Source organism: Canis lupus, chromosome 38 (assembly GCF_003254725.2).
Source record: "Canis lupus dingo isolate Sandy chromosome 38, ASM325472v2, whole genome shotgun sequence".
Lineage (NCBI taxonomy): Eukaryota > Metazoa > Chordata > Mammalia > Carnivora > Canidae > Canis > Canis lupus.
In genome coordinates, this window is record NC_064280.1 from 15,634,948 (window position 1) to 15,655,776 (window position 20,829).

The following is a 20,829-nucleotide window of genomic DNA, read 5'->3' on the forward strand; positions in this document are numbered from 1 at the left end:
TGATATTTAGGTGATTGTATTTTATTGATATTATTGCTTCTCTGCACTTTTAAATGTTTTTAGTAAACATATAAAAAGGAAAACTCATTTTATCTGCCCCACACAATCAACAAGATTGAAAGTCAAATATTAAACTAAGAAAAAGAATTGCAGCATGTAGAGGATTGCCTTCTAGAATTCAATTTGTAAAAAATTCTTCATTGGGGAGCCTGGGTGGCTCAGTCCATGAAGCATCTGCCTTCGGCTCAGGTTATGATTTCAGGGTCCTGGGATTGAGCCCGGTATCCGGCTCCCTGCTCATTGGGGAGTCTGCTTCTCCCTCTGCCTCTGCCAGCAGCTCCCCCTCCTTAAATTCTCTCTCAAATAAATAACATCTTTTAAAAAATGAAAATAATTCTTCATCAATATGGAAAATACTCAGTTCCTGGTAGACAGATAAAAGTCATTAATGGAGTAGCCTCAAAAAAGGCACTACAAATGAGTAATACATTTTTTTAAATGCTTAGTGTAATATCTATTTAAGCAAATGCCAACTAAAACAATAACGGACACATTTTGATAGGTGCCTATCAAAATGCTGGAGATTAAAAATACTTTATACACATAGCTGGCAGCCTTGTACATTGGTATCTTTTGGGGAATGCGTCAAAAGATTTGTCATTTTGTTTATCATTGAAATAGCAATTCTATTGCTAGCAACTGATCTTCAAGAAACAGTCACAAATGTTTCCAAAACACAGATTTGATCCAAATAATTTTTCCAATAAAAAAGTGTTTCCCCAAATTGGGGATTGGTTAAGTAAATTACAAAATAGCCATAAAAACCCTTTATACACGAATTTTCAGAACAGTATCTGATGTGAACAATATACAGTATATCTTGTCTAGTAAAAAAGCAGTACATCGCACAGTCATTTCTTTTTGGGTCAAAAAGAAAATGTACAGGGGGGAAAAAAGAAGCAAGATGTACACATCAAGTGTGATTGGTGGTTACCTTTAAGTCTGGCCTCTCTATGTTTAATACATTTTCTTCAATTAGCATATATGCTGTGGGAAAATATTTCAATTGTGTTTTTACAAAGTTGGCAACCAGCGTGAGCAGATAAAATGAGCCGCACTCTTTGTATGGCCTGTCACCCCTCCACAAAGGGGTGATATTATTTTGCTGACAGCCCTGAAGACCACTCAATCTCATGTTGCAAATCTGGCCACGATGGGGACCAAGCCCAGTGCAAGGAGAGAACTGCAAACATTTCAAGGGCGAACATTTTCTTGGCTTCCAGGCTCAGAAGGAAGGAGGCAATGTCTTCCGTGGAGAGGGACAGGAGAGCTCAGGAACGCAAATGCTACAGTAATATTTTGCCCACAGATTCAGAGAGAAAAATCCAACCCAGGCAAGACGCTCCCTTGGTGCGTGCATTGTGAATTTCTTGGGGAACTGCAGGGAGGGGAAGGGTTGGGGGTTCCGTTTGGTTGGTTTCCACTGAATAGCATTGAGCCAAAAGAAAGCCCATAACTAATTGGCTCTGTTGGAGGGGGAAATGCTATCAGGACTTTTTTCTTTCTTTCTTTCTCTTTTTCTTTCTTTCTTTCTTTTTATCTTTTTAAGTGCAGTGGGCACGGAGACGTGACATTGCATCATTGCACGTTGCACGGTGGCAGTGGCCTTGCTGTTCTCTCCTGGACAGAGGAGCAACCAGAATGGCAACTGAGATTAGCATCGAGTGACCAACATTGTATTTGCATCTGAAAGTGCCCGCCACAAACAGCTGAGGCAGCATTTGAGCTGGAGGAGAGGTGAATAAATCCTCTGGAACTGTCCTGTTGGCCTTCGTAGGGCTGGGCTGGAGGGTCCATGAAGAGAGCCTTCTGGATTTAGGACTAAGATCCCATCTCAAAAGAAATAGCCTCTATGTCAGGTTCAATAACTTGCTCGGTGAAGGATGGCAGCTTGGGCATGTTTCGTTCCTTGATTTCTGCAGGCTCACTTTGTCTCTTTCTCTTCCTTCCTGCTGCATGTTGCTCTACCTCATTCACCAGGCAGGGGATGTGGGCTGATACTCCTTCGTTTCATCATTTGTCAATGCGGGGTGGGGGTGGGGGTGGGGAATAGCCCTCCTCCCCCCTTAGTGAGCTCCCTCCCCAAGGAGGTGAGGGCTGCACCTTACTTGGTCCACTGTCCTCCTCTGCAGCTCTGTCCTCCATGGGGGCGAAAGAGCAGAGACAAAGGAATGGAGCTCCACTTCCTCCTCAGGGAAAGAGAAAAGCTTGAAATTGTGAGTTTTCCCAGGCTTCTTCTGGGATGCCAAGGAAGACTGAATTGCATAATCTCACAAAAATGTGAGATGCAACCTACGCCTTCATAAACTAATAATATAGAGTCGAGGGATTAGAGACACTGAGAAACATGTGTGTGATTTCCTGACCTGAGCACAATTAAAGACGTTGATTGTGAAATCTAAATGCCTCCAGAACCAAAGAACTACAGACCCAAGAAATGTAACTCACCATGGAGGGATCCTGATGTCATGTTGGGTTCTTTCATAAGAGCTCCCGGGGAGAACCCAGAGACACGTAGGAGTGTCTTTTCCATTAAACTCAGAAGGTCCATATTGGAAACCTTGCCTGTTCTTCCAACAGAGAGAGATTGCATCGAAAGGCAAAGCTAGCTTTTAATATATTGCTATTTTAGAGATTTCCTTCTTTCTCTGTATTTGGTTTGTTTTAAACGTGTTGATTATTGGCTGTTGATGAGCAAAGCACTGGGCTCAGAGCAGAGCTGCTGAGCTTGGAACCGTAGCCAAATGCTCCAAGGGCCTCCTCAGCAGCACCTGCCCGAGCAACATGAAGGAGTGCAGATGTGTGGCCTGGCAACTCTGGAAGGAAGGTTACCCAAGGGGCAGTGTTCTATTAAATTGAACACTGTTCATTGGGCACGTCCTTGTGTCACATCACTGTGTTAGGGCCACACATTGGGAACGCAAAGGTAAGTGTGACATAGCTCCTGCCCATAAGAATGTCACAATTTTTTTTAAAAAGATGTTATTTATTTATTTGATCGAGAGAGAGAGAGAGAGAGAGCGCGCACCAGTGGGGGCAGAGGAGTGGCAGAGAGAGAAAAGGGAGCCAAATGCAGAGCGTCCCGGGATCATGACCTGAACCAAAAGCAGATGCTTGCTTAACTGACTGAGCCACCCAGGCACCCGAAGAATGTCACAATTTGATAGGAATATAATTAAATTAAAATTAAATTTAAAAAATTCAATTCAATTAAAAAATTGAATTCATTCATGTGCTAAATTAGCAACATGAACATTATTTTTTTATGCAGACTCCAGGGATAAGGGAGGCCTTTAAAAAAATCCTTCATCAACATCATAATCCAAGGGAATTTATCTAGACTTATTACAAGGATTTCTGTCTCTGGACCCCCTAAGTCTGTGGTGCTCAAAGTAGACGTGGGTACCCTAACCGTGCAGATGCAGAAATGAAATATGATAACATATTCATGCTTTTAAATGTATTCTTTTGAATTTTATTTTTTGTGTATGTTTTATAACATGACATAATGGTTCAGTAGTAACTTTATTATTTACAAAAATAATGAACTATGTTGGGAGGTGCATGCTCAGGAAAGCTTGACGTGAGAATGTGAACGGAAGTTTGAAAAATGATTAAACTCAGTTGTCCCCCATCATCCTCAAGGCCGTGGATCATCTTCCCTGAGGCCTCTGGGTAGTTTGGCTGCATCGTAGCAACTGGAAGCTCACCTGGCCATCTCTATCACCTCTGCTAAGTGGAGAAGACCCTCCAATTATTGGCATCCTTCCTCCTTTGCAGGTTCCCTGTCATTATATGACTTTCCCTCTGCCCACCCCCCTTTTTAAAGATTTTATCTATTTATTTATTCATGAAAGACACAGAGAGAGAGAGGCAGAGATATAGGCAGAGGGAGAAGCAGGCTCCATGCAGGGAGCCCAATGTGGGACTCGATCCTGGGACTCCAGGATCACGCCCTGAGCCGAAGGCAGACGCCCAACCACTGCTGAGCCACCCAGGATCCCTCCCATCACCCTTTTATGTCATAAATGGTTAAGGAGGCAGACGCCCAGGTAGGTGAGGTAACTCATCCAACATTATAGAACTAGTATTACTAAGGTGCTTTCTGGCAAAAATTAAGGAAGAAAACAAAACAAAGCTGATATTGGCTGAGATGATGGACTAGTTAGAAACTGGCCAACATTTTAAACAGAAAAGCAAAAATCACAAAACCTGTTGGTACAAGAGCTATAAAAGCTGTGAGGTGAAGGAGGCACGGGGTAAATGAATCAGCACAACTCATGGCTACTTGTGGAATTCGGTGGTCATACAGGCCCCGTGAAAATCCCCACTTTGCCGCTCAGTACCTGTGAGATCTGAGCTATGACTGGACACTCTCAAGTGTGTCAGTTGCTGCTCTTGGGCTACAAGGAATAGAAACCAGCTCTGGCTAACGTAAGCACTCCCCAAAAGAATTTGTTGAGAGGGAATGGGATCATTCCTAGAATCCAAGGGAAGAGCTGGAGTGCAGGCCCTAGGAAGGATAACATCTAGTGCAGTTCCTGGGACCCTGGCAATGACATGGAGCCTCTTGCCTCTCGGGACTGGGCTCTGAAAACTCCACCATAACTGCCCTTGGGTTCTGGAATGTACATCCACTCAGAATCCTAAGTTCTCAGGATGGAGATTCCAACTGGCCTGTCTTAGTCCCGTGCCTATCTGTGTGGTTCTGTGATTGGACAGGGCTGGGATTTAAACCCTAGGAGCCTTCAGAGTGGAAGAAAGGCTGGTGCACAAAGGAAGGAGGGCAGAGCCAGACAAAAAAACTGGGCACGTCTACCACACTGAGGTTCAGTTACCTCCTCTGGGAAATGGAAATGAAAATACAGATCTGAGAGGGGTTGCGTTGCAGATTAATCGAACAAGATAAAGTTTACAAAATCCTCAGTACAAGGCCTGGAGCTTAGTAAGCATTCAATAAATACAAATAAAAATTTTAAATAAAATCAAAAGCAGACATTTTTATGATCTTCCTTATGAATTGTGTGAGATCATATGGGAATTCTTAAAAGGTCAGACTCCTTTCTTATACAATACTGGTAGAAGTGGCTTTAAGTAGGGAAATCTCAGGGGGACCAATCTGAATGAGCGCCAGTGGTGGAACGACTATCTGGAAGGGAAGATGACCGTACAAGTACTCCAGGGGGACATTTCGGTTACTTTCATCTCTGCTTGGTGCATGGAGTCCCGCTCCTCTTCATATGTCATTGTCCTCAAACTCTGATGGTTTGATGCCAAGAGCACATTTGCAAAAGACAAAGAATAAATCACCCCTCAAAGTCACTCCTCGCCCCATTTGCTTTTTCCCTAGATCTTGAGGTTCTTACTGTGGTTTCCCTAACCCCCACAAGGGTACTCTGGATTTGGGAAGGAGAAGAAAATCCTGTCTTTGGGGAACGGGTTACTCCCAAGAAGTGTCAGCCCAGCAATCCACAGTCTGGCAATTGCGAAAAAAAGTGGTCAAACTCATAGACAGAATTTTAGATGATGAACGGAAATTCTTATCATTTGGGCTGCATTAAATGCATATTTAAACCACATAAATACACCCTCAGACTTGGTATGCCTGCGTTTCAGGGTCGACAAACCCAGCCCCAGTTGTACACTTATTATCAGACAGACGCCCCATGTGCCCAGCAGGTCAGGATGTGCGATGGATGGTGAATTTGTGTGGGGAGGGAGGCCGTGAGCACGCAGTGGGGCAGGTGGGGGTGCCGGCCCCCCTCGCCCCTCGCAGCCCCCTTATCACCCTGGCACAGCGCTAATCTCTGCCCCGGGACGGGTCATCCCAGAACTGTGGGTCTTGGGACAAAGGGCCTTGAGCCGGGAGCCGGTTAAAGGGCTTGTTCGGGTTCAGGGTGACCAGAAAACTATTCCGAGAAGGTCCCAGCCAGCAGGTGCCAGCTGGAAAGCCAACAGATGGCTCCTGGGTGCAAATGTGAGCGGTGCTTCTCCGTGGGAGTAAGGTCCCTGCCAACCAGCCAAGTGGGGACGTGGGAGCAAGCAGGGGGGTCATTCAAGCAACAGGCTCATTTTGGTCTGGCTGAGCTGAGTGGTCCAGAAAGTCCAGGAGCATTGCTTCAGCCAAAAGGCTCTTTGATCTGTGGAGGAGTTTCTGGAGCTGGATTTAGCCGTCTCCTCCTCCTCCTCCTCCCCCTCCTCCTCCCCCTCTTCCCCTTCCTCCTTTCCTCCCCCTTCTCCTCCTCCCCCTCCTCCTCCCCCTCTTCCCCTTCCTCCTTTCCTCCCCCTTCTCCTCCTCCCCCTTCTCCTCCTCCCCCTCCTCCTCCTTCTCCTCCTCCCCCTTCTCTTCCTCCCCCTCCTCCTCCTTCCCCTTCTCCTCTTCCCCCTCCTCCTCCTTCCTCTTCTCCTCCTCCCCCTCCTCCTTCCCCTTCTCCTCCTTCCCCTTCTCCTCCTCCCCCTTCTCTTCCTCCCCCTCCTCCTCCTTCCCCTTCTCCTCCTCCCCCTTCTCCTCCCCCTTCTCTTCCTCCCCCTCCTCCTCCTTCCCCTTCTCCTCCTCCCCCTTCTCCTCCTCCCCCTCCTCCTCCTCCCTCTCCTCCTCCCCCTTCTCCTCCTCCCCCTCCTCCTCCTCCCTCTCCTCCTCCCCTCCTCCTCCCCCTCCTCCACTTCCCCCCTCCTTCTCCCCCTCCTCCCCTTCCCCTCTCCCTCTTCTCCCTCCTCTTCCTCCTCCTCCTTCTCCTCCTGTCACAGACATGGCCTCAAACAGCCTCTCCCTCCCCTTTCCCATCTCACCAGCTCCCCGTGTCCTTCAAAACAGACAAACAATATTCCACACAGACATCTGGGGAGATTCCAGGCAGTTCTTTCTCTCCTCCCTCTTAGACCCTTGAACATAAAACACACTTTCTTTAGGCATTTTTACACCTCGCGTAGCTTGTGGTGGGCACGAAGTAAGTGACAATGAACTGGTTCTTCCCGTCTGACTATTAGGCAGATACTCAGGGCCGTATTTCTTCACTCTCTCAGGCGGTTATTAACTTCTTGGAGAGGACAGAAAAGCAAGAGTTTAAAAAATGATAAATTTAGTGGATGAGTAAACCACAATTTTAAGCCAAGACAAAGTGGTTATATATGTACATACACACACACTCACATAGACACGCTGAGATATGCACATAGTAGATAAACTGCTTACAAGGGTTTGTTTTTTTTCAATAGCAAGGTCTCTGAGTACATGTAAAATATGATTTGATTTGCAACATGTGACTCGAACACAACCTTTGGGGAATGCATTCCTTGCATAAATTGTGGCGAATGTACAAAAACAACACTTCAATGCTATCAAAATCTTTGGCTGAAGAGTAGTCAGCTACATATATCTTTGGTTTACAAGAGGCTAAACATCCAGATAGATTGCAAAAGAAAAAAACAGTTTCCTAAAACCTTCCTTTGGCCCATCATACTGGGTCTTTATACTTTGGCCCAAACTTTATCTTTCGAATCTTCTTTTTCATTACTCTCCTACACAATCCTTCTATTTCTGTTTATTATAAAGCAGCAACTACACATTTCAAAGTACATATGATATTTATGAGGACTCTAGAGTCAAGGATGAATCTTGGAACTCTCTGTGGTGCTCAGGCCCTGGGATTGGAGGAAATGCAGAGACTGGACTTCCCAATGAGAGGTCATCCATTTCTCTCTCTCTCTTTCACACACACGCACACTTCTGTAGAACAAGGCAATACCATCAGGCACCAATAATTAAGGGGAGAACCGCTCCATGCTGAGGAAGCAGAATGGATGTCGTGGGCTAGTCCCACTTTAAAAGACATTTTAACCAAATAGGTCTTGGGGATCACTGACTTGAGTCTCATGTTAGGGTCAGAGCAACATGGGTTCAGTCTAACTCAGTAGCTAAAGCCTACTTGGCTGTCCAGTCTTTGGCTTCGGGTCGGTGTGGTGCTTCTCTGCTTTTCATGCTATCCTGAATGTCAAGGCTTGAGTTCTCCCTTTGACCGTGACACAAACTAAGTCTAACTGTCCGGCCACACTTTTTCTCTGTCCAAGTGCAAGCGGATCCCAACTGAAAGCCAAGCACCCATCCTTCTGTGCAGTGGTCCACATCTACCTTGTGTCAGGGCATCCAGCACTGTGCTCCACTCAGAAGAGTCAGGAAATAATTGAGTAAATAAGAGTTCAATAACTATTTGCTTGGAAAACAAAACAGAAATGTAAAAAAATAATTTGTATGAGAAGCTGAATTTTTAGGTTCTACATCAAATATGTTAAAATCTTATAGACCAGTTTGTGTACAGTGGTCTCTTCTCCCAGTATTTCTGGGAGATGAGACAACTTCTGATCACTGCTGACCCTCCCTGGTAGGGGGGCTCAGAATGGCAAAGCCAACGGATATGAGACTGGAATCAGGAGCCTTGAGTGTGAGTCCATCACTCTAGGGCAGCCTTGTGACCTGGATCAAGTGAAATTCCGTCGAACCCAATTTCTTCATTTGCTGGTGATAATGAGGTTCTGAAGACAAAAATGAGACACTGATGGGAAACTACTTTGGGCATTGTCACTCTTTGTCACCTTTTATATGGCTTTTTTTTCTGCTGATAATATATAAGCAGAAAGAGCTTAACCTATCTTCATATCTGAGGGGTCAACTGGTGGAGCTTCTTATGTCATGCCAAGATGCAAATCAAACCATGCAAAGTGCTGGTCTATGTATTTAGAAAGTTTCTGGAAAATTCACAACCATCTTTGGTAGTATGCTCAAATGGCTCATTACTTAAATCCTGGAAAGGCCTTGCCCGTAACATGGTTTGTACTCCCTTTAGGTCCTACAGTACCTACCAAAACAATTACCAGCTCAACTCTGACTATAAATTAGCCCCTCCATTTTCTGTCCATAAGAGCATCTCTAACTTTTTGGGGGCCCAACACAGTATAGGGTGATAGGTTATGAATGGTGACATCTGGCTATCCCCCGGCCTACAAAGGGGGTTGCACCCTTGGAACAATGAGAAGAAACACGGGTCTTCCTGACCTTCCCTGAAGTAACCCTCACACTGGACCTCAATAAAAGCATAAGACATTTTTAATGAAAGGCTTTAAGTGATCATTCTAAAGTTGCATAGAGAAAGAAGATTGTGATATTGCGATTTATCATAAGAAATGAATATATATATATACTGTTCTTCATTTCCATTTCTGGCAAAGAGCGCCTCCTTAAACCATTGGAATTTCCTAAGAGATGAGAGTGTAAAGAAGTCTTATGTCTTTTGTAATGTTAATGAGGTGACTTCGAGGACACCACGTGTGAAGTTAGGGCTGGTTGCCAGAAAAACCAACCATGTGATTAGAGAGGTGGAACTTTCAGGCCCACCCTTTCACCCTGGGGAGGGGAGAGGGCTGGAAGTGAAATCAATTGCCAATGGCCAATGATTTAATTAATTGTGCCAATGTAGTGAAACCTCCATACAAACCCAAAGGATAGGATTTGGAGAGTTTCCAGGTTGGTGAGCACATGGACATTTGGGGAGAGTGGCACACTTGGAGAGGGCTTGGAGGCTCCTCACTCATTCCACATACTTTGCCTGATACATCCCTTCACAGTAAAATGTATCTCTAAATCCTGTGAGTCACTGTAGGAAATTAATTGAAAGTAAGGAGGAGGTTACAGCAACATCCAATCTGTGGCCAGTCAGAAGCACAGATGACTCCCTGAACTTGCAATTGGCATCTACAAATGTGGAACTGAGCCCTTCACTTGTGGGATTTGATGTTATCTCTGTGTAGACAGTGTCCGAGTTGAGTTGAATTGTAGGACACCAGTTTGTGTCCAAGAATTGTTTGCATGTGTGGAGAACCCTCCCATCCCAACATAGACACATTGGAGTAGATGGAGGGAGAATTGGCATTTTCTCTAGGTTATTTTCTTGGCCCCTCTGGGGTCACGTTCTCACTGCTACGAGGGGTTTACCTTGATGTTACTAAGCAATTGGAGGGTGCCTTGCAGTCTTTGCTTCAACCTAAACATTCCACTCACCTTGCTCATCTAAGAGCCCTTTCCTTTGTACTGCTTCCCACTTCCAGTGTCCTCACCTGCCCTCTGAACGCCTTCCCTGTAGATCAAGTTGCAAGTTCTTTCTCAGGTCTTGTAAATTCCACAGCCTCATGACTGAAAGTCAACGGCAGAGGGATGGGGGACCATCTCTGTGTTTGCCTGTCCCTCAGGATCTAGTCCCATGTATGGGAAGGTAGAAATCCCAGGGCTTCTTCTCCAGACTGTGGGTAGTTGCCTTGAAGGTTTGAAAATCAAACACCATCACGAAAAATGATTTCCTCCTTTTTGGTCTTCGGGAGAAATTGTTATTTCTCCATTGACATAACTTTGATGCTCTTTCTTGTGAAATAGTTTCATCAGCTTTATCATGTGGAGGGAGAACTGATGGCTGCCTCTCTGCTGAGTTATTTCACAACCCTTCTTATATAAACTTGACACTAAGGAGCGGCATGTCTAATTGCTTCTCCTTAAATCCTCAGGGGTGGTGGCTGGTGGACATGAGGAGTTGGAGGAATAATCTCAGTTGACATCATCATAGTCATCATGATGATGTATTGAGTATTGGCTATGTGTCAGACATAATAATAATAATGATAATAATAACTCTATGAGTTGACACTTTTGACTGCTTCCTTTGTGCCAGCCAAGGACACAGGGGCTTTACCTGTAGCATGTTATTATAACTTCATGATAACTTTATATTTGAAGTACTGTTATTTTTACCTCCATTACACAGAGCAGGGCACTGAAGAAATGGGACTAAGCTGTTGTGCCCATGGTCATGGCCGGTAAGGAGGTAGAGCTGTGTCCAAACCCCGTCTGATGAACTCCAGTGCTTTTCCTATTATTCTGCCTGTGGTTGGCATTTTCCAAGTACAGTTGATTGATTTTCACAAGAACCTTCAGATCCTTGATATTGAAAATACAAGGTGTAGTTATGTGTGGTTGTTAGTGTTTGAGCAAGCACAGCTGTCTTCAACAAAGAGCATATGGGCATTCTCAGTTGAAGTTTACCCTAACTGAAATGATGTTTTTTAAAAAGCCTCCTTTTCTGAATTGCTGAGTGAATTTAATGCTCCAAATGGGTGCCAAATTGGCAGCCTGCAGGATACATTCCGCTATTTATGCAAGAAATGGACACAGTGGCCATGTGCTCCAGCCCTAACCTTGAAGGACCTTCTCTGTAGAACATAAGGTTAATGCATCCTCACATCATTCTATCTTGGCCCCCACGAGTCCTGCTGAGGTAGGTGCTAGACCAGTAGTTGTAATTGTGCTAGGAGCCTTGAGATCCGTAATTCCCCAAACCTGCCTGTATATCAGAATCACCTGGGGGCTTAAAAAAGTATACAGATTCCTGGACAATTGCCAAACTTTCTGACTTGGAACCTGGCCAGGAACCTGTACATATTTTCAAAATCCTGCCCCAGATTTGGGAACCGCTGCAATGAGGAATGTTCTATCCTCTGTGGACTATTGCCTATTTTCCTCCACACAGCCAACAGCTTGCTTACCTACCCTTCCACCTTCGTGCACATACTATGTAGCAAGTGTCTTACTGGTGTCAGAGAAGCTGGAGGAAATGTTAGGCTTTGTCCACTGAAGTCAATATTTACTTGAGAAGCCTTTTGGCACATCTGTGGTACTAGCAAATATCTGTCCAAACTGCTCAGAAAACTAAACCTTAATCAGCAGGTTATATTTAAATACAGCCTCAGCTCCTAAATTGCATTCACATTTTTGTTAGCATATTTTTTTTATTACTTCTTCTCAATTTGTTCCATTGTTTATTTATTTATTTCTCAAGAATTGTTTCCAGATACTGGGAGGCAAACAAAATGAAGCATGGCTAGAAACAGATTAAAAAAAAAATTCCAACCCCATTGACAGAAACTAACATAATAAGCTTTTTGGCAGTTGCTTTAAAGAAATATTATTATGGAACAATAACCTCATCGTGATTACTGTAGAATTGGCAATGTTGCAAACCTATGGAGATTATAGGCAAGAAGGAAGATATAAAATAAGTGGCTCAAATTCTTTTGCAGGTGTTGGGGGAGAAAGAAAAGGAAGATAGGGGAAAATGTGCACATGATCTTCATTTGGATGCTCTTAGCATTATCTCCCTCCTTATTGCCTTAGGTTTTTGTTCATTACGTGTCATCTTTGGGTTGAAGTGATCTTCAATTATGTTACATAGGTTTTTATACAAGCTAGAGTCAGAAATCTGGAAAAATGCACTCTACAAAACAGCTGTATTTCTTCATAGTAAGAACTCTTAACACAATGTTAAGAGGATAAAGGATAACAGAATAGGAAATCGTATCAACAGACCTGAGGTCTATAATACGTCTCTATGTTTTCAGTCTCTCAGAGAGGTCTTACCCTGACGTTGATTGTTAGACTTCTCCTTTAAAGAAATGCAACTCTTTTTTTCCCCCATAAACAAACTATATTCAGAACCTTTCTTAGTCAGCTTGGGCTGCTATAACAAAATACCATACACTGGGTGCCTTAAACAACAAATATATATATCTCACAGTTCTGGAGGCTGGGAGGTGCAAAACCAAGTGCTGACAGATGCAGTGTCTGGTGAGAGTCTGCTTCCTGGTTTGCATATGGTCGCCTTCTTGCTGTCCTCCCATGGCAGAAAAACAGGTCACTTCTCATATGTGTCTTCTTTTAAGGGCACTAATTCCATTCATGAAGAAACCACCCCCATGGCCTAATTATCTCCTAAAGGCCCAACCGCCGAATATCATCACAATAGAGGGTAGGGTTTAAACGTACCGATTTGGTGGTGGAGGAGAGGATAAATATTTAATCCATAGCAGAATCTCGATATATAGGACAGATTAAAAAGTTGTACTTTTCAGGTGGAAGTGGGGCAGGAGCAGAAGACCTGCCACGCAGCCTCCCCTACCTTGGGCACCTACCGGGAATTGGAGGTCCCAACAAATTTAGTAACTTTGAACAAAAAGAAAAAGAAAACAAAAGACTCAAAATGTACCAAGAGTTACATAAATCTAAATCTAATTGGATAAATCTCACTGAAAACAAAAGAAAAAAGTATTGATGATGAAGAACCACGGAAGGAAAGATTCTATCCACCTGTTAAAAATAATGGAGTCTTACTCTTCAAAGTTAAAGGGGAATAGTGAAAGCTTAGTTAAATGAAATCTGTCAAGGCCCAAGGCCTCCTTTAAGCTGGAGTGACTCCCATTAACCAAAAGCTGTGGGATCATTCCTATGTATTACCACACAAAGAAAGTGAGTCCTGGGAGCAGCCGGGCTATTTCCAGAATCACAGTGACAGTCAGCAAACTTGTGGGGAAGAGGGACCTAGGAGAGTCAGAGGTAGGAATGTCATCCTCTTAGGGTAGAATGACTGTCAACTAGAAAGTTGAGCACGTCACTGGGTTTTAAATGACCATGGATGGAGAGAGATCAGTTTAGGTCAGATTTTCCAGATATTAATGACCTTATCTGGTAGATCCAGATCTGGATACATGAATCAATGTCTTTTCCATGTAATACAATTTATTTTATTTTATTTTTTTAAAGATTTTTTATTTATTCATGAGAGATACACAGAGAGAGAAGCAGAGACACAGGCAGAGGGAGAAGCATGCTCCCTGCAGGGAGCCGGGTGTGGGACTCGATCCTGGACTCTGAGATCATGCCCCAAGCCAAAGGCAGACGTCCAACCACTGAGCCACCTAAGCGTCCCTACAATTTATTTCTAATGTTAATTCTAGAAAAGAAAATGCTTTGAAGAAATGCATTATAAAAAAATAATTTAATAAATTAATCAAGAATTTTGTTTAAAGATATATTTGTTTTTAGAGAGGGAGCACATCAGTGCAAGCAGAAGGAGGAGCAGAGGGAGAGAGAGAATCTCAGGAAGACTTCCCAGTGAGGGTGGAGGCTGATGGGGGAGGGGGGGCTTGATCCCATGACCTTGAGATCCTGACCCAAGCTGAAATCAAGCATTAGTTGTTCAACCGATGGAGCCAACCAAGGCACTCCAAGAATTCTTTTTCTTTTTTTTTTTTAAGAAAGCAGTTTGAAGTTGAAAGTTTAGAATAAAGATTTGGGGGTTTGGGGGGAAGTTTACAAAATACAACAACTTGATCTTGGGTCATGAGTTCAAGCTTCACATGGGGTGTAGAACGTACTTAAGTAAAGAAAAAAGGTCAAAAACAAATAATTGTGATTAAAGAAAGCTTGGAAAAGGTGTGTGTACATGTGTACAGACAGATAGATAGTGAACCTAACTTAATGATGATCTGAAGAAGATACAGGGCTCTATACAGAGGATACTGACTTTCTGGCTGTTTTCCATCTCCACTACAAAGAATACAACGAGAAATGAGTTTCAACTAGACCCAGAAGGATTTATGTTAGATAAAGGATTTCCTGACAACTGATGGCATGTTAATGTGGGTTAATGGGCAAGGTGGTGGATCCCAGCCTTTCATATACATTGAGGTGTGGTCCTGAGTGGTTATAGGGGAAGAGTGGAGGCATGAACCGGAGTGAATCGGTAGTTGTATGGTATTGGAAAAGTCTAGGCACTGGGAAGATTTTGGAGGCAGTCTCTCTTCCTGGCTTGAGTGGGGATTGCCTATTTCACATACCTCGGACATTCCAATATGAGGCAGTAATGCATAGTGTTTGGAGCACAGCTCCAAGGGAGACAGGCATCCAGGCTTGAACCAGACCCTATCATGTACTAGCTACGTGACTTCCAATAAGCCTCAGGTTCCTTACCTATAAAATAAGCTCAAAGATAGTAACTATGTATTTGAATTGTTATGAAGGAATTAATTTAGATAATATATGTAAAGCACTCAGCATACCACTTAGAACTTAGTAGGTAGGTACTCAATGAATAGTAGCTTTTATTATTTTAACATTATTTGGAGATGAACAAGATAGATTCCCCCATCTATATCCTTTATTGTTTCTTTTAAAAATTTATTTACTTATTTTAGAGAGGGAGTGCATATGAGTAGGGGGAGAGGCAAAGAGAGTGGGAGAGTGTGAGAAGCAGACTCCCTGCTGAGCATAGCATCCAACAACAACAACAACAACAACAACAATGTGGAGCTCGATCCCATGAACCCAAGATTAGGACCTGAGCCGAAACCAAGAGTCAGATGCTCAACTGACTGAACCTCCCAGGTGCCCCATCCTTCATTATTTAATAGATAAATTTATGCAGCTGCTCAGATTTTCACTACCCAACTGCCTCCATTTCCTCCCTGCCTACACTTGCTGAGGAATGGCCTCACCCCACGCTTCATGTTGGCCATTGTAGTGGGTTGAATGGAGCTCACTCAAAGATATGTCCACACCCATTCTTCAGAACCTTGTTTGGAAAAATGGTCTTTGCAGATGTAATTAAGTTAAGGATCTTGAGATGAGGAGATCATCCTGGATTATCTGGGTAGTCACTAAATCCAATGACAAGTATCTCTAAAAGAATGAGGCAGAAAAAGATGTGACACAGACAGAAGAGGAGGCCACGTGACAATGGGGAGATTGGAATGACACAGCCACACGTTAGGAACACTGGCAGTCACCTGAAGCTGGAAGAGGCAAAGAATTCTTGCTTGCATCCTTCAGAGAGAGCACAGCCGAGCCAACACCTTGATTTCAGACTTCGGGCCTCCAGAACTGTAAAAAAAATAAACTTCTGGTGCTGTATGCCACCCCGTTTGTGGTTATTTGTGGGGCAGCTACAGGAGACGAATGCAGCCATTTAAGGACAGGATGTTTGTTGATGGGTCTGGTGTGGGAAGACAAAAGTAGAAAGACAGCAAAAAAAAAAAAAAAAAAAAAAAAAAATCAGAAAAGAAAAATAAAGACAGCAAGAATTTCCCAAAAGCATTCCTCTTTCTCCTTCCCACCAATCCCAGCTCTTGTGATGAAATGCACAGAATGGTTTCCTTCTGCTTTTCCCTAGGAAATGGAAATAAACTTCATTTCAGGCTTCCATAAACACAAGAAGCCAGATCTAAATGTGGGAAATTAAAGATTAAATAAGGGAAACCAACATAGAGGATAAGCTTTTATGACTATTTTCTGGAGCTCCTACACATACAAACACTTGAAAAGCCTAATATGTGTTGCTTCAGGGAATAGGGGAAAGTTGTGACTCTGATTTTTGTTCAAAATGAGAAAACAAAACATCAGACTGGACGCTTCAGGTGATCAGAATGGAGAAGAGGGTGGAACTAATTCTGATCATAGTAATAACCACGTAATGCCACCAGGTCGGGGGGTGGGGGTGGTATTTTCTCTATGTCATTGAACTGTCTGCCCCAATCCTGCCAGGCTGGGCTTAGAATCTCGAGTTCCCTGCCTGATGCCACCAGGACCCAACCTCTCACTTTTCTTGTTTGTTACCCTGCTCTCTGGTTCCTGAAGTCAGAAACAGATGCAAAGACAAGAGTCATACATAAGTTGTGTGACAGGGCTTCAGATTTCCCCAGGCCCGTGAATCCACCTCCAAGTCTACCCATATGTATGGTTGTTAAACTGTATTCCTTGCTGGAGAGCAAGATAGGGGTTCATGGGTGGGCCTAGGGAAACAAACCATTACTAATACCATTTTCCTCTGGAAAAATGCCTTCTAAACAATATCTACATATGGAAATCCTGGGTCCCAGGTTTTTTGTATGCAGTGGCAGCTCATGCTTGTTGTCGTATGCCTCCATGGCCATAGTCGGGGCACACAGGGCATGCTCCAGACTCCTGCACTGCAGACAGGCCTCTTCCCTAAGGTGATGGCTAGCTCAGAATTCTAGCAGTTTGTACGTTTTCTCCAGACATCTGTTTCCTTACTCTTGACCACTTCTCACTTTCTTTTCTAGCTCCTCTCCCTTGAGGACTTTCTGTGGAGGGTCCCTGCCTGTGTGACCCTCTCTATTAAAAGTGCTTAGTGTCCATTATCTGTGAACTCCCAACAATAGCCTGATCTCTGAGGCAGGAATCTGGTTTTGGTGGATTTTCTCTCGTAATGGAATGGTTGAGTAGTTGAGAGTTTAATCATTTCAAGTGAGGCAGAAACATTTCACACAGAATGTTTAATTTCTGCCAACACTGAAAAGGTATATAATAATAAAATAATAAATATTATATGTATTGGTCATTTACTGTGAGTCTGAGGCTTGACTAACTTTTACACTAATTATTTTATGTAATCCAACAACAATCTTATGAAATGGGTACTGTTATCATTCCCATTTCACAGATAAGGTAAGCAAAGACTTGTTAGTTACCGATTAGTTATCTCTATCCTGCCTGAATGTAGAGTTAGGCTATCTTTTCCAGGTCTTTTTGCAACTAGAGATAGCTAGAGGGGTGTGAGCATACCTGGTATGTACCATTGGCCTATAAAAACTCACCCAATCCTGCAACTTGTCTCTCTTTATCTGTTAAATGAATGCAAAGGATCCAGCGATAACTCCAAGGCACCAAAGACTTGTTGGAACCACTAAATAGGTGGAGCCTGGGTTTTTGAATGAGCGTTGGGAGCAGAGCACACCCTGGTGACATACACAGAAAATAAAATATTTATTCTAGTTGCTTGTTATATTAGCATACTTACCCTGGTGCCTTAAAGTGGGGGTTTTGCTTGGCAAATATCCCAAATATCTGACATTGGCTTATAAATTAGGTAATGGGTAGCAAGGAAACTGATATCAAAGACTGGAAAGGTGGCAACCCATGTTATTCAGTGATGAACCACTTGGTAAAACTGTCACCTCCCTTAATTTGGAAGGCAATTGACATGCGTACTGAAACTGTAGCTCTAGGGGAAATTGTTGGAAAATACCAAAGTGTCAGTGAAAACGTCACTATTATTGACTATCTTCAACAAGGTATGACCAAACCAAACCAAACAAAACAAAACCTCAGGAATCAACTAGCCAGTTTATTAGCTAATAAAAGGGGGGTAGAAGAAGTCCAGGAATTTGGGGCATTGGATTTGAGAAAAACTAGATCCTAGAAGGTAAGATCACTTAGAAAAAAACCTACGAGTGACAAAGATCTAGTGACTCTCAACTGAACAAAGTGACTCAGCCATTTGACAAAAATCAGGTTAGGTGCGTCCTTCATGCTTATTGTCTCAGATGATGTCAAGGTAGTCGCCATAGGACAGAGAGAGAGATTGAGAGAGGGAGGGGGATGGAGGCAAAGAAGGAAAGAAGGAAATCAGGTTTGAGGATTATATCTAGTTAAGACACTGGTTGTGGCTACTGGCTTGTGGAACTGACTGGTGACAAGTACACCAGGAGCCTATGAAGTGTTTGAAAGGTTGTTTTGCCAGAGAAATCATGAGGCTAGTCTTTCCAAAATGTAAAACACCCACTGGGCTTCCAAACTTGCTTCAGTAGGAAGTGGACTCCTCTAAAACCCCCAAGGGAAACATACCCCCGTGTTCCCTTCAGACATGGACAGATTATTGATCGGAAAAAAAATAAGTAAATAAAAACATACCACAGATGGCAGAGTCAGAGGTCACAGAGAATGAGGAACAAAGGAGTTTTTCCAGAAAGCAAAATTAGGGTCTAATGAAAATACTTCTCCTACCTCAGGGGAGGGAGCCTTCTTGGTGCTGGTCTAGCTATGAGCAAATGCTACATGTCTCCCTTCTACTCTTTTCTAAATAGGATTTCCTATTGAGGATATCCTTCCCCTAACCCATTACATGTATTGGGGAGGGGGGTGTCTAAGTTTACTTTTTAATCTAAAGTCCCAGATCTATAGCCTAGAAGAGGCTGCACCTGGACTTGATACGGAAGGATGTGCATCCTCTGGAGATCTTAGCCTTAAGCTGGGTACAGAGACTGGATGGAGCTTTGGGCTTTGGGTCGTCCCCTATGGATTGCCCATGTGAGAGAGTATGCGAGTCTATGGAAAAGACTAAATAATTGTTCATCCAAACACTTTTCTCAGGGTGTACAATTACATGATGTTTTTATCCTCCTTTATGGCTGGGGCAACCATATTACCAAGTTTGTCCAGTAGACTATGGATGGGTGTCATGTATGCCATTCCAGTCTTGACCCATAAAAACCTTCTACACAATCCTCCAAACCTCCTTTTTTCCCTCATTTGCCACCATGGCTTAGAGGATCCAGCAGAGAACTCTGAGGGGACAATGGAGCCTGATAGAAGGAGTCTGGACCTGAGTATCTGTGTGAAGTGAACCCCTTTCCCTTCCAACCTGTACTGGACTAAAACATGAATGAGAAATAAACCTATATTGTGGTAAGTCACTGAGATTCTCAGGGTGCTTTTTTTTTTTTTTTTTTTTTTTTTAAGCCATTTGCCTACTCTCACTGCTGGAAAAAGAATAATTAAGTAATCTGCCCAAGGTCACACAGCTTCCATGGGCTAGAGCAGAAATGCAATTGAGGAGTAAGCTCCAAACTTAGATCTGTAGAAGAACATGATCCGAATCACTAGGGAACTTTCTCAGAATACAGATTCTTCATCTCTACTCCAAAAGTGCTGCTTCTATAGTTTCGGAGGTGGGGTGGAAGGGAGCGGAAGGACTTTGAATCTATTTTTAACAAGCTCCCTGGGCAATGTTGCCCAACAAATGTTAAGGAGCACCAAATGCCTACAGTTACTGTAAAACATATAAGCTGAATCCCTGTAAAGAGAGGTCAAATGAGTAGGATGGCCGTCCAATTTATTGTCCAATGAGAGACACTTCCGAGAGTGAAAAGGAAAGCTATTAATAATTACCCTGAGAAACCAGGCATAAAAGAAGACTTTCCCAGGAAAACTGGCACATAAGAGCCCTCATGTATGAGAGCAAAAGATGGGGCAGGTGTGTTCTCTGCTAATAAAAATGCTATTTCCCATTAAGAGAATTTTCAATTTTTCTAGAGAGTACTATCTGCCACCTGTGTAGGACAAATGTGGCCTTCAAACCAGGAGCAAAGCTGAATTCAGGAGAAAAGTCCTGAGGGGCAGCCCCAGATACTTGCTGCAATAATACTAGAGTGTCTTCAAGAGTTGGAGGGTATCCACAGCTGCTCACACAGACCCGGGATCCCCCCACATCTTAATAAATACAAGCAGTAGGAAATGGTGAGAACAATCCTGATAGAAATCTCTAAAAATGAGCAAAGTTCAGAGCCAGGATTCAGATCAAGGATGAAGGAAGGGCCATCTTGACTAATTTTCTGAGAACAGATTTTGTGCTTCTCCTTCTGAAGGATCTAGGATGCGGTACCATCCACGCTGTACAAACAATGACAAATAATGTTCAAGTGTAAGAGGAAATACCAGAGCTCGACTAATATTCACTCTTGGGACCACATAAAAATTATTCTGGTGTTCTCAAATAATTTGTCATCATTCTGCCACATATTAGCTGCACATTCTCACCATTTGAACCATCCTAATGGGTTGTTCTCTGAGTCTCAGTCTCTTATCAGTCTCTCCTGGGGGGTAATTATACTTCTCTCTACCTACTTCATAAAGGGTGGTTGGGTGGATCAAACAACATCATAGGTAAATAGTAGTGCTACATAAACAGTAAAGGTTATTGAAATGAAAATAATATTAACAAGAAAGTATAAAGTATAGTATAGTGTAATAAGTTTCTCAGAATATATGACCATTTTCTGTATGAGCTGAGTTGATCCTTGAAAGAAACAAGCTAATGTTCT

At 43.2% G+C, this 20,829-nt stretch overlaps 1 long non-coding RNA gene across 2 annotated transcripts; it reads left to right on the forward strand.

Moving 5' to 3' along the window:
- The first annotated feature begins 1,110 nt into the window (after positions 1-1,110).
- Positions 1,111-5,051, forward strand: LOC112643115 (uncharacterized). Of its 2 annotated transcripts, none has more exons than XR_003125632.3 (3): positions 1,111-1,410; positions 1,610-1,797; positions 2,193-5,051. It is a non-coding gene; the product is annotated as an uncharacterized LOC112643115 (long non-coding RNA). The 2 variants fall into 2 exon arrangements; XR_003125631.3 differs by having other exon boundaries at positions 1,115-1,410; positions 1,615-1,797.
- Positions 5,052-20,829: the final 15,778 nt, after the last annotated feature.